The 14,842-nt window shown below is 45.5% G+C and overlaps 1 protein-coding gene across 1 annotated transcript in view; it reads left to right on the top strand.

The window, feature by feature from the left end:
* The first annotated feature begins 5,106 nt into the window (after nucleotides 1–5,106).
* Nucleotides 5,107–14,842, top strand: part of AWAT2 (acyl-CoA wax alcohol acyltransferase 2) — a 55,169-nt gene continuing 45,433 nt past the window's right edge. Inside the window, exon 1 of the mRNA XM_006074184.3 lies at nucleotides 5,107–5,344. The gene's annotated coding sequence lies outside the window, so the exon portion shown is untranslated. The remainder of the gene's footprint in view (nucleotides 5,345–14,842) is intronic.

The raw sequence follows: 14,842 nt of genomic DNA, 5'->3' as shown, positions 1-14,842 counted from the left end.
CATCTGAGCCATGTGGGAAGCCCTCGGGTAACATGGTTGGGCAACATGGGGATGACTTTAACTCCAGGGACCTTCTGAGGCCTGCACTTCTCTCCATGGAAGCTCTTTCTGAAGGGCATGAAGGACTTCCAGTCACAGCCTCCCTGCCGACAGGAGCTCAGTGCCTTGACTTCTCTGGCTTCAAGCAGAGTAGCCTTCCCAAGCAAGGGCCTTGGCTGCTCTCTCTTGGCCAGTCTGGACCTTCACTACCAGAGCTTGAAGGCTATGAAAGGGGTGACCCTGAGGGCCACGCCTGACCACCTCACAACTTGGCCGCTTCTAGCAATCTTCTCCACTGCCAGATGCTCTGCTTTGGGCCAGTCTTAGAGGAAGGCCAAGAGTATTTATCTTGGCAGTCAGAAGAGCACCTGGGTTCGATAAATGGGTGATCACAGTTCACCATGTATGAGGCATAAGGGTCTTTGGGCTATGTGGACCTGGCTTGTGGTGACTGGCCTGTTGGTCATCTGCTGTGGTCTGACCCCTGATTGAGAAAGAGTCACTGCTTGACTCTTGGTCTGCAGTTCCACAGCAACAATGTCAGCCAAAGGCCTGAGTAGGAAACTATGGGGAAAGACTGTGGGTGGTATTCTTTTGCAAGACATGGATAGCCCAAACTCCTTGAAGCGGGGTAAGAGAATTGGTAAACGTGTGAAGGAAGATGAGCACAAACAAGCCCACAGGGGCTTCCTGTGTACAGAGGGAGACACATTTCTCTTTGGCAACAGAAGTGTGGATCCCCAGAAGACTTTAAAAGTATCATGTTTGGATATTTAAGTCAGTGTGCAGCCAGGAAATGGAGATGTGCAGCCTGCCACAACTATGAGAGACCTTTAGACACATTCCCCCCTCTTCCCTTCCTGAATGGTCATGCAGCCTCTGCTTAGACATCCCTCTTCCTCCCTGGGAGGCCTGTTCTAGCCATGGACCACTCTGATTCCTAAGACAGATTTTTTCCCCTTGTGTTGAGTCCAAGTGTGCATCCACTCCTGGATTCCAGCTCTGCCCTCTGGAGCCACATACATCTGTTCTCTTGGGCTCTGACAGAAGTCTGAAGACAAGAGACCCATGAATCCTCTCTTCTCCAGGCTAGAGAGCCCTCTTTCAATAAATCTTCATAGTATTAAACTGTTACAAAGTGTAACTTCTCTGTGTTTCCGTTTTCTCACCTGTAAATGGGGATTAAACCAGAAAATACATGCAAAAGTCTACAACAGCGTTAGACAGCAGTTGGTGAGTGTGGATTATTATTATTAAACTCATATTTCTAGATTGGATCACTCTTTGAAGGCAAGAAGCTGTGACTTATTAATCTATGCCCGGTACTTAGTCCAGTGTCTGCACAGTAGGTACGTAATTCATGTCAGCTGTGAGATGGTGATATGGCCTCGATTCCCTGTTCCATTCTACTCACTCTTCTCTGGACATAGTCTGGTTTGTTCCCTTTAATGTATGAAGCCCACAATTAAATACTGTGATTCTTTCAGGTTCGAGTAAGTTACAAGCATAAAATCTCAGAATCTCACATCAGGGATAGATACACTTTAAAAGTCTGTTGTCTATGCCATGAAGTCTAGCTTCATCTCCCAACTCCTCCACCTGATTCTACCAGCCCCAGGAAGTTGTCCAATGCATGAATATCCCAGTTAGCCAGGTTCTGGGAGGACAGCAGTTTCTGTGGCAGCTCAAGCCCTGTGGCCTCAACACATACCAGAAGAAGAGTTAAGAGCTTAACATCCTGACTGGGCAGTATCTGTGCTTTGGGCCAGATTCCTTCCCCTTCATTTCTAAGTGAAATGTGTGGGTTTGTCAAAGGGAAAGAGTGGTGTTTCTGTATCTGGGCCTGTGAAGTGAGCAGTGACAAAAGAGAGACAGAGAAGAGAGAGACACACACTCAAAGAGACACAGAGAGAGACAGAGACAGAGATGAGAGAGCAAGAATCAGAAAGAGCAGACAGAGAGAGGAGTGAGTGGGGATGGAAGAGAGAGGGAGAGAGGAGAGAGACAGACTAAGAGATAGTGATACAGAGAAACCAAAAGAGACACATGTACACACATAGAAAAGAAGTGAAAGAGGAGAGAGAAGGACTGAGAAAGAGAGAAAAAAGAGAAAGGAGAAACAGACCATATCTATATATTAATACACACACACACACACACACACAGTTGGAGATAGGGACTGAACATGAGAGACAGACACACACAAGCCAGCAAGAGCAGGCAAGCATGAGATTCAGGCTGTATGTGGAGCCTGGAATCCTTTCCCACCTGAAGGATGGTTCTGAAGCCTTTGGGGCAACCCAGAGATCAGCAGCCTCGATTTTTCCACCTGGAAGAACTCCAAAGGTCAGTTGCAGGCCCTCTAATTAGCTAGTTTCTGATCTCCCTACTATTAGCTGGCCCCTGAGTGTGGTTCCTTCAAGTCTTGGTCACTGGGCTGGGGATCACAGAGAGCACCCATATGGTCCTTTTTCCAGCTACCCCATGGTAGAAATATATATACAGGCATCTCAAGTGATGCTGACCCACAAGGAATGTGCCAGTCTCCCAGACCAGAGTGATGTTAAGGTGCTTGGACCCACTGTCCAGACAGAAATCACCTATGCCTACATTGTGGCTGAGCTTAGACTTGCTGCTACATATTCTCCCAGCCATCACCAGATCTGGTCTACGGCTCCCAGAGCTTTCATTCTCAAAGAATCCTTACTAAACATTTGGGCAGGAGCGGAGCTGTGGCCTACGCTGCATGAATGGAATCCAAAGCCAGGCCTAGGCTCACAGAGGGTAACTAGAAAGAAACAGCTGAAAGGCTGCTCCTGTGATTAACCAAGCGAATGGGTAACCAGGGCAGAATGAATAATCAACAAACACATCTACATTATGTACAAGAATAAGGGTAAATGCTTACCTGACAGCAGAGAGCGAACAGGAGAATAGGCAGGGCAGAACCAACAATTTGGCCACTCTTCTAACTAATCACGAGAGGCTCTCTGGATAAGGTGGAATTTCAGATTGCTAAGCATGTCTGCCCTCTCTGTAATGTGATTAAAATTGGTTTAGAGATTTGTGCTATATTTCAAGTGAGTGCTGTGCTTAAAGTGTAATTGCATTTGGCCGCGTATTTGACATTCTTGAAATTAGAGCAGCTTGCATGCAATAAGGAAATTTGTCTAGAATGGAATTTGATTTTTAAGCCAACACACAGAAGAGCAGTTACAATCTGAGCCTCTGATGGATGGTTCCTTCAGGGCTGCCTCTCAGCTGGCTCTCTCTGTGCTGAACTTCCTGTTCATTCTGGAACTCTTCTCCAGTGCTCAGTGGGAGGGGAGATTCTTGACCTCTGACTCCAGAAACTACATTTCTCCTGGCAGTCACAGTCTGAGCTATCATGACTCCCCAATCTAAGCCTCTCCTACACATCTGCCAGCCTGGGACTGTACACCAGGCGGGGCAATTAAGGACTTTATCTCTGTTACCCAGGACTTAGGACCTTGATCTGGTATCTGAAACACACAGAGCTGGTGCTATGTTTATCCTGGCTTGCTCTCCTATGTCAGAACCCAAAAGAGCTGTTAGAATCACTGGATAATTCAGCAGAGGCTGAATGGTGATGGTGATGAGAAAGGAGAGACAAAGAGAGAAAGGAGAAAGAAAGAGGGAAGGGGATATTTCAGGGTATCTCAAACCATTCCCAGACTGGACTCTGGCTAGCCAGCCATGGCCTTGCCATTGGGGGATTACAGGGGAATAGCCTGCCTGTGCAGAGAAAGCAATGGCACCCCACTCCAGTACTCTTGCCTGGAAAATCCCATGGACAGAGGAGCCTGGAAGGCTGCAGTCCATGGGGTCGTGAAGAGTCAGATACGACTGAGCGACTTCACTTTTACTTTTCACTTTCATGCATTGGAGAAGGAAATGGCAACCCACTCCAGTGTTCTTGCCTGGAGAATCCCAGGGACGGGGGAGCCTGGTGGGCTGTTGTCTATGGGGTCACACAGAGTCGGACACGACTGAAGTGACTTAGCAGCAGCAGCCTGCCTGTGTGACACTAGAATCCTAAGACTGAGGGGGACTACAGGCATCATCTAGTCAGTCAGCAATTATTCTGAGGACATGCCATGTGCCAGGTGCCATGCTAGATGCTGAGGTGATAGAGGTGAACAAAACAGGCCCTGTCTCTCCCTCAGGAGCTTCCAGCCTAGCAGGGGAAACAGTCTATATACAGAACCGTGTGATCCTTTCATTACTTGTCGGTGTGCAAAGTGCTCAGGGAAAGTATAGCCTAGTTTGATTGTCTGGAAAGCTTCTCTGCAGAATTAAGGTTTAAAGTTGAGGCCAGCAGGAGGAGAGGTTAGCTAGGAGAAGGATGGGGAGAGGGGATTTGTGCAGGAGGGAGCAAAGTTCAAAGTACTTCATGGATTAATTAGCTTCACAAAGAGAAACCGTTCCTCAGGCCAGCAGTCTTGCAAATGACTGCTTCTGATCACAAGAAGAACAGACTATGACAAGCCTGGCATAGAGGTATGACTCCCTCAAACATGCCCATGGACCAAGAGGATCAGCTATGCATTTGGCAGGCAGACAGCAGCTTTACTTAACGTTCTTCTGGTCTTATTTTTGTTTGGGGGGCATGGTATCTAGAGGCCTCCAATTTGATACCAGTCCGAAGGATAGGGCAGGCCTCTGTGTATCTCACCTGTCCTTAGTAAACATATTCTACCAAGCCAAGGGAAGGGAAGAAACACTTATGAGCACATGCTCTGCATCAGGTGCTTTTACAAAAAGCGAAAATGTTAATCGTTAAGTCGTGTCTGACTCTTTGTGACCCCGTGGACTGTAGCCCGTCAGGCTCCTCTGTCCATGGTATTTCCCAGGCAAGAATACTGGAGTGGGTTGCCATTTCCTTCTCCAGGGGATCTTTGCAACCCAGGGATCGAACCTAGGTCTTCTGGTGGCTCAGATGGTAAAAAAGGTGCTTTTACAAATACCTCGTTAAATCCTCGTAGTACACTTAAGTGGTAGGTACTTTTTTGTTTTCACAGATTAGGAAACCGAAGCACAGAGCAGTGAAATAACTTGCTCAAGGTCACAGAGCTAGAAAGTGGCGGAGCCAAATTTCAACCTAATGGGATTGATTCCCAGAGCAAGCTTTTCCTGCAATTCAACAGTCTCTCTTCACCAGCTGGATGTTCCGATGAAGCAGGCCACCTGGGAGCAGACCCATCTTGGGGTTCTCCATCTTGGGGCCTACCTTCATGACTGGCCACATTCTCATCACACCTGTGAAGGGCCAGCCTCAGCTCCTGTAAGTTCTCATCAGCCTTGACCCAGCACACAGAGGAGCAATTTAAGGGGGATGGTGTGGAGAGATAGGCCAGTAGAGGTCTCACTTGACACTCCTGGGGGGAGAGGGTCCCCTCCCCACCATCGCAGTGTCCCTGGAGCCTTGGAAGCAGCTTCTCCTCCTCCCAGGGGAGGCAGCTAATTCTCTGAGCCCTTTTCCCTTCTTGGCATCCTTGATGTTTCCTATTTGTGGCTCCTTTGGTTCTGTGCCCAGGCTGTGTGCAATGATGGGCTGCCCACTCTTGAAAGTTAGCACCATTCCTTTCCAGGAGGTATTTGGTGCTGCCATTGTGAAAAAGGGCTGGGGCTGTGAGAAAATGAAGCGCACTCTCCTGTCTCTTCTGTGGAATAGCTGGACTTGACCCTCCAGTGCCACTTCCCAAGGGACCAAGGGGGTTGAGGGGGGGTTTCCTATCCCTGGTCATAAACCTGGGATTAAGCCTTCTGCTATATTGCCATTTTTCTTACTGGATGGGCCTCTTGTGGAAGAACAATACATCTCACTGAGCATTGTGACTTCTGGCACCTGACCCTGACAGAGAAATCAGGCCCTGAAATCTTAAAGAGCTCACAGTCCCTGAAGACTAACTTATACTCAAGAACAGTGTTTTCCTGACAGGTAAAATTTTTGCTTAGGGGAGAAAAATCACTCAGGAAAATAAAGGCCAACCAAAAAACATGCTTAGGGAATAGAGAAGACATTAAGGTGTTGCTGAGTGGGAGGTGGCCGTGGTGAGTTGGGTGAAATGGCACTTTGTAAGATCCCCTCCATCTGGGAGATTCAGAGCAAAGGCAAATATTCGCAGGGATCATTTGATCTGGCTTGAGTGACAGCTTGAGAAATCATTTCCTCTTCCAGGGAATTTCTCTCCCCAAACCTAGGGACAGAGTGCTGAGCTGGGACTCTGTCATCAGGCCTTTGCCCAGTTCACCTCTTACCCCTTGAACTGGGCCCTGTGCCGTAGTCTACTGGCCAAAATGCCCACAGCAAACCTTTTGTTTAATGTGCATGTAGGAGGGCGTAGGGCTTGAAACAGACACACCCAGTGCTAATTGTGTTGAATGAAGAAAAATGAACCCTTTGTTTCAAAGCAAGAAATCTGAGCAAAGAACCAAGGAGGGCTTTACTTCTCCAAAAGAGAGAGGTGCTCTAGGCCTAGGGGGTCTGGAGGCACCTGAAGAGTAACTGATTTAGCTTTTTGTTCCCCCTCAGAACCCCTGGGACCTCCGCCAAACTGACATCAAGATTAGAGGCTTCTCACAAAGAATTACACACACATGCAGAGTGGATGTAGACTCACACAGCTCCTGGGCTGGTGGCTGCCAGGTGTCTACCCTCTGTATTTGGTGCTATGTGCATACAGGCTCAGTCGCTTCAGTCGTGTCTGACTCTTTGTGACCCTGTGGACTGGAGCCTGCCAGGCTCCTCTGTCCATGGGATTCTCCAGGCAAGAATGCTGGAGTGGGTTGCCATGCCCTTCTCCAGGGGACCTTCCTGACCCAGGGATCAAACCCACATCTCCTGTGGCTCCTGCACTGCAGGTGGATTCTTTATAGCTGAGCCACCGGGGACGCCCTCTATTTGGTGCTATGCTGGGTCTCAATCCAAATAGTTTAGAATTCATTGTTGTACATCTGCCTTCTCTCACCCACTTTTATTAATGCTGATGGGCATTTGAGTTTGCAACCCTTATCACAACTCTGGCACGAAACAATGAATGATAATCACACTGGTAAATATAACCAGCAACAACCCTCCTATTTGTATAATGATTTAGATTCATGGACTGAGCTAATCATTAGCACCTGGAAGCTTGTTAGAAATGCAGGATCTCAGGCTTCTGAACAAGAATCTGCATTTTAACAAGATCCCAGGTGATTCTATGCACACTAAACTTTGAGAAACACTCGTTCCGTAGACCATGGACAACAGCCACAGGAACTTGGCCAGAGTTCTTGGGCCTCTGGATTACTTGCCATGTTTCCAGTTTTGTCACCTTCCATCACTGACTCTATACCTTAGATCCTAAACAGCCAGAGTCTGTTGTTGGCCAGCCAACAAGCTGGGAACTGGAGCAGCGTAGCAGACTTTGTAGGTAGTCTGGGAGGGGAGAGGTGATGGTAGATAGAAAGGAGAGACACACGTAGACCCACACGAGGCCTGTGAGAAACTCAGAGTGCTCCCCAATAGGTATTCTCTAGTATATTTAGATGGGCTTCCCTGGTGGCTCAGTGGTAAAGAATCCACCTGCAATGCAGGAGCCATAGGAGACACAGGTTCAATCCCTGGATCAGGAAGATTTCCTGGAGGAGGGCACAGCAACCCACTCCTGTATTCTTGCCTGGAGAATCCCATGGACAGAGGAGCTGGCAGGCTACAGTCCACAAGACTGCACAGAGTTGGACGTGACTGAAGTGACTTAGCATGCACACATGCAGTATATTTAGATATGACCTGGTTACCAGATATTAAAGCAAGGTTAAGCATACCAATGGTTATGGAATGAAACCATGCTGTTGAACAAAAGCACAGAACAAGTGTTTTAGCTATAAAGGTTAAGCAGACATTGAAGTGTTCTCTTCTATCAAGCTATCATCCAACTTCAGCTTGCACTTCAGTGTCAGGGAGCTCATTACCTCACAAGGTATCTATTTTGATTCATGGATGATCAGTTCTGTTAGAAAGTCAGTTCCTTGTGTTGAGCTGAAATATGCTTTCCCACTGTTTCTATCCATTTATAAGCCCTAGCTCTGCCCCTCGGGACTCCCACCCCACCTGCTTTTGCTGTCCTGTAAGAGCCCTTTAGAGATACAGGTACCACACCGCCTTCAGTCTTCTCTTCTCCAAGCTAACAGCTCCTCCTTCAACTGCTTCTTATGGGACCTGGATTCTAGCTCTCTCCCCAGCTGTCTGGGCACCCCTTAACTAGAAACCTAGCAGGATTAAGTTCAAAGGTGCAGAAAGAGAGACCAAGAGGCTAAGCAGCAGCCTGAACCCATGGCTGAAGGGAGGGGTCCGAGTGTATGTCCAAGAGGCTTGACTTAGAATCTAAGGGCAGGCCTTTAGTCAGATAAATAATAAAGGACTTTTCTTCATTTGAGAATATTTTAGAACCTGGTACTTTCCATCAGAGGAAAATCAAGGCAGGTTTTAAGCAGTTAGTCCTTGATGCATACTGGTTCCTGTCCCCCCGGAGAGGGAATACCAGCACTTTCATCTCTCTGCCACTCCCGTTCCCCCCAGTGAGTCTTCCTTCACTAAATCAGTAGGGTGGAGCTCCAGTACACTTGGTCAGTGACTGTCTTTGCCAGCCAGGAACCCCAGTAAGGCCAGCCAGGACAGGGGAAAGCCCTCATTCTGCCACCTTTCTCCTTTCTCCTCATGAGTGCTTCTCTGATCACAAGACTGTCTTTTTTATTCTCTGGGTGATTTTCATGAATCTGCCTAAACATTCCATTGCCTAAGCTGCTCTTCATAGATCATACTTTCAGTGGCCATGGGCCCTGCAACTATGGTGAATAATAAAAATAGCAACAATAATAGCTACTATTTATTGAGTGTTAAGTGTTTATTATGTTTCAGACATTTTACATACATTAACTTATTTAATCCTCACAACAACCCTCTGAAGTGAATACTATTATTAGCTCCATTTTCCAGATGATTAAATAGAGGCATGGAGAGGTTAACTAACTTTGCCAAAAGTGGCATGAGAGATATATAGTATTATTTAGACAAGATCGCAGAGAAGGCAATGGCACCCCACTCCAGTACTCTTGCCTGGAAAATCCCATGGATGGAGGAGCCTGGTAGGCTGCAGTCCATGGGGTCGCGAAGAGTCCAACACGACTGAGCGACTTCACTTTCACTTTTCACTTTGATGCATTGGAGAAGGAAATGGCAACCCACTCCAGTGTTCTTGCCTGGAGAATCCCAGGGACGGGGGAGCCTGGTGGGCTGCTGTCTATGGGGTTGCACAGAGTCGGACACAACTGAAGCGACGCAGCAGCAGCAGCAGCAGACAAGATCGGGCATGTTCAGGGTGGTATGGCCATAGACTATAGTACTAATTAGAATCCAGCTCCAAAGCTCACATACTAGCCACGGTCACTGTAGAGGAAAAATTTCGCAGTGTATCCACAGACCACCTCTATCAGAATTATACACGGTGAACCCATTTTTGCTTCATTTTCTGAGGCCTGTGGATTTTATAAGCCAGTATGTCTCTCAAACTCAGGGGCTGTCAGACCCTCCTTCAGAGCTTATTAAAAACACAGGCACTGGGGCTCCGCCTCCGGAGAGTCTGATTCGGCAGGCCTGAGGTGGGATCCAGAAATGAGCAATTGCCATACTTTTCACTGTTATGAACACTGAGTAATCATCACTGCAGGTTTTCTCCAGCTCTCTTTACCCACTCCTGGCCTCCTTCTGGCCCAGCAAAGGCTCTCACCATCTCCTGATGTTAGGCTCTCTCGGCTCTCCACTGCGTAGACCTCTCCTTTCTTCAGATTTTAAAAGGTGCCTTTCCCTGGGCAAAACTGTACAAATATGGGTTCTTGATCCATCCCCTCCTGGGCTTCTGGGGAGGATCAAGCACCTTCGCTCTCTTTCCCCTCCTCTCTGGCTTCTCTCCTCAAACCATAAATGCACTCAACTCTGCCTAGACCAACAGAAAAACAAAAAACAAACCTTCCTGCTTTCTACATGAATTACTGTTCTCATTTACTATCAACTTCTAGAAAGAGTGAGGCTTCCCTGGTGGCTCAGATGGTAAAGCATCTGCCTGCAATGCAGGAGATCCGGGTTCAATCCCTGGGTCAGGAAAATCCCCTGGAGAAGGGAATGGCAACCTACTCCAGTATTCTTGCTTGGAGAATTCCATGGACAGAGGAGCCTGGCAGGCTACAGTCCATAGGGTCACAAAGAGTTGGACATGACTGAGCGACTAACACTTTCACTTTTCACTTTCTAGCAAAGGTAGTTTATAACCTCCTTGGACAAGTTACTTAACCCACACTGTAATTGGCTTTCTCAACTGTAAAATGATGATTATGATAGTGAATACATATAATGAGGATTATGATAGCACATACTTCATAGGATAAGGAAGGATTTCATTTAGTATTTCATTTCATATGCAAAGTGCTTCAAGTAATTCCTGGCCCATGGCACGTGTTCAATATAATAATTATGAACCATGTACATGGTAGCTATTATGATTATTCACAATAGCCAACAATCTAGTCTCAGTCCTCATCCTGAAATTCTGTGGCCTTCAATTCTGTTTGACTTCCCTCTTTTTAATATTATTTACTGAAGAATAATACACATACAGAAAAGTGCCCATTTCATAAGGGTACAACTCCATGAGTTTTTTCAAATGAATATGCTTATATTATCAGTGCTCAGATTAAGAAATGGAGTAGTAGTATCATTACACTCAGAAGCTTCCCCCCCACTCTCTTAGTCACTTTTCCCATTGTACAAATGAATTTTTTAAACATTTTTTGTTTTAATATAATACCTAAAAATTTAGAACAATTAATTTTCTTATAAATTACCTATTTACTTATATGGTCTCATTTTACAAATTACTTGGCAGCTTCATTTTTCTGAGTACTTAAAATATGAAGCTACTTTTAGGAAAACACTGAATTTTTAATTTGAATTATTCATTATAATGATTTTCAGTGTTTTAAGAAAGAGTTTAACTTTTAATCATGTTAGCTTTGTGCACAGAGTTAGCACATTATAATACTGAAATTTGTAAAATTTAACAATTAGACCAAGCCTATTAGGGAAATTTTTATTCATTGAAAAAAAATCATGGCTGATTGTTTTTTCATTTAAAAAGGAAAGCATTTGCAATTTTAAATGATTTTTTGTCTTAACTAAAAAAGGTATTTTGTTTGCAGAAAAAATACTACAAAATAGTTTTAATGAGTCTCTTACAGTATTTCTACACTGATTTGTTCTTATTGAAATATAATTTAAAATGAAACTGTAATATATGCTGTAAATAATCTGGAGAAGTTAAACTCCATAATTCCACTGGGAGAAAACCTCTGTTAATATTTTGTGTCTATTCTTACCATGCCTATTCTACACAAATGGAACTGTTAGAGAAATAACAGGCTCAAAATGGAATTGCCTGTGCTGAGTTCCGTATCAGTAAACCCAGACCTAATACCTAACCAAATTGCAGTTTTAGCCCATCCCAGGAAAGTGACTTTAACCAGCCAGTCTGGAATTTCCTGACCAGTACTACTGAGATAATTTGCCACATAGACCTCTGCTTTTAAAAACCTTCCATGTTGTACAGTTCTTTGGAGCTCCTCTCTACTTGCTAGATGGGATGCTGCCTGATTTATGAATTGTTGAATAAAGCTAATTGATCTTCAGATTTACTCAGGTGATTTTTGTTTTTTGACAGAATTCTAAGAGGTGCTCCCTGCCATCCTGTCCACCTATCACCCTTCCCACCTCAGCCTCTGGGGACTTCCTTTCTATCTTCAAAGATCAGTGAGAGAAATACATCAAGGCTAAAAATTTGACGTGGCTCAAAGTAAAAAACAAACAAACAACAAAGCAAAACAAAAAGTTATTAAATTTCAAAGCTTCTGCTGCAATTTCTCTGTGTCACCTCAGTTTAGTGGTTTTACTTTTAGACAAGGCATTGTAGTGGGCCTCAGATCTCTGTATGAGTAGAAGCTGAACAAAGAAATTTTGCTTTGCAAATGATGCAAAACTCAAAATTCATTGTGGGTCCGAATTCAGGAAAAAATTATATTGCTTTTAAAATAGGGAATTCAGACAATTATCTCTGAGAATTCATTGCTTTCCTTGAAAGCAGTGGGATGTACATAGGACAAAGAGAGAGGCTGTGCACTGTGGTCAAATATTATCTACTAGAGAACTATAGGGAGAAGGATGCAGAGCCCTCCCTGCACTGTCCTGCTGAAGTTCTTGTCTTATTATTATCAACTGAAAACTTCCAAGCTTGGTAACAGTACTGTTGGGTGACACACACTTGCCTTGCTACTGCTTTTATTTATGTATTATTAATTTGGGGGGGTGGGCACTGGACCATGCAGTTTGTGATATCTTAGTTCCCTGACAAGGGATTGAGCTGGGGCCCTTGGCAGTGGAGCACGAATCACTAAAAGTGTGGAGTACTAACCACTGAATCACCAGGCAAATCCTGCACTACTTTTTAAAATTTTGATTATATATTTAAAATTTTAAACTATACTTGTATTTTGAATAAGCAATGCATTCCCACCCTATTGCCAGCTGCTGAGTTCATCTCCTGGGAGTTTCTTGTGTATCCTTTCTAAGATAGTCTGCTCACTCACACACTCCTTTCAATTTGGCTCAGAGGTACAAAAAGAAAAACTGGGGACATGTTACTTGATTGGCAATTGAGGAATTTTTAAGGGTCTATCTCAGTGGACCATTTCCTGAGTTACTCCAGACGGAAACCAAGGAATCACCTCTGTTCCCTCCTTTGTCTTTGCTGCTGCTGCTGCTAAGTCACTTCAGTCGTGTCCAATGGGCTTCGCTCTGATTGGACGGGCCCAAGCCATAGATTCACATTGAGCCAATCACTGTGGTCAGGGAGAATCAGTGCTTTGATTGGCAGACCTGAAAGAGGAGGGTCCTAGGGGGTGAACCACTTTCACCCCAACAACCCCCAAAAGGAAATTGAAGGCTTTTGTGGGGATGGAGGGAAACAGATGCTGGAGATGTGAACAACCCTTCTTTACTTGGTGTCTTGTCCACTGCCACTTCTGGTGTTTGCCTACTGGGATCTTCACAACCTGGGATGCCTTTCCCTTTAGTGCTTTCCCCCTAAATCTGAGCTGAACTTTCAAGGCTCCCGGTTCCTTTTTCCCACTCCAAGTTGGCCCAGAGCATTCCCATTTCATTTCCTCATCTTCTTGGTGGACTACAGCACTTAAGGGTGGGCTTTGGGTTGGCAGTCACTAGGATTTGTATGGTTCTCATCTCCGAGGCTGTAAGGCCACCTTGGAGAGCACAAACTCACTCTTAATTACTTTGGGGCTCCTCGCTTGGCCTTCCTGGGCCCCTACGCAGCCAGCAGTGCCTGCTACTAGAGACACTTAATGTATTTGGTTGAACTGATTAGGATACTTAAACTGTTTTCAAGGCCCCTCAAATATTTCAGAAGCACTATTTACACACTTAAGAATGTATTCCAGTGTTTCTAGGCTATTCATTAGAACAGGTCTCTTGGGCAACCCTCGAAGCCCTGAATCTGTAGTTTTGCACTTAGAAACATGGGCTAGTCAATATTGCAGTTGTAGTATCTCCACCTTAGGCTCTTCATGCAGCTACCCAACACTGCTGTGTCTTCCCAAACTCAAGACTGATCAGGGCCTGGAGGAAGGATTAACATTTCTGTGGTTCTAAAAAGAGGACTCAATTGAGTAAAAGAGGCCTTGCAAACCTCCTTCAGCACTCCCCCAGCTTCCAGCCCAGCTTTCCCCCATGCCCTGGGGCTTCTGTGGTTCTCTTCTGGCTCACTCCCTGCTGCTGCTGCTAAGTCGCTTCAGTCGTGTCCAACTCTGTGAGACCCCATAGACAGCAGCCCACCAGGCTCCCCGTCCCTGGGATTCTCCAGGCAAGAACTGGAGTGGGTTGCCACTTCCTTCTCCAATGCATGAAAGTGAAAAGTCAAAGTGAAGTCACTCAGTCGTGTCGGACTCTTGGCAACCCCAGGGACTGCAGCCCACCAGGCTCCTCCATCCATGGGATTTTCCAGGCAAGAGTACTAGAGTAGGGTGACATTGCCTTCTCTGAGGAAAGATTCTAGAAACCTATTTCATTTTCAAATTGCTCAGGTAAAGTGGAAAGCTTCTAAATTCCCATTAGATGCTTGAATGGCCTGAAAACCTGTGAGGTGATGGTTATCCAGCCTGGGCTCACATACCTCCAATAAAGGAGAACTCACCACTGTGAGATGATTCTTCATATCTTTGACTAGCTCTGATGATCAAAACATTCTTTTTTATGCCAAACCAAAACTGCTTTCCTATTGGTTCTGCCATGTGGTGTTGCAGGAATCATATACAGTGTTCAGAGACAGGTCCTAAATTTGTGTGTGTGCATGTGTGTGTGTGTGTGTGTGTGTGTGACAGAGAGAGAGAGAGAGAGGTGGGGGTGACCAAAACAGACACAGAGGGAACTGGAAGGGCCTATAGAGATCATCTAGGTCTGTGGTTAACAGTTTTTGGCAAGATTAATTCAGGAGCAATAAACATATTTTGGGCTTCCCTGGTGGCTCAGGTGGTAAAGAATCTGCCTGCAATGCAGGAGACCTCGTTGCAAAGAGTTGAACACAACTGAGTGACGAACACACACACACAAACATATTTAGGGGGCACATTTTTCCTATTCAAAGTGAAGTTGGGACTTGATGGTTGAGTAAATGTGCAT

This window comes from Bubalus bubalis, chromosome X (assembly GCF_019923935.1).
Source record: "Bubalus bubalis isolate 160015118507 breed Murrah chromosome X, NDDB_SH_1, whole genome shotgun sequence".
Classification (NCBI taxonomy): domain Eukaryota; kingdom Metazoa; phylum Chordata; class Mammalia; order Artiodactyla; family Bovidae; genus Bubalus; species Bubalus bubalis.
This window is presented reverse-complemented; position numbering and strand designations above follow the sequence as displayed.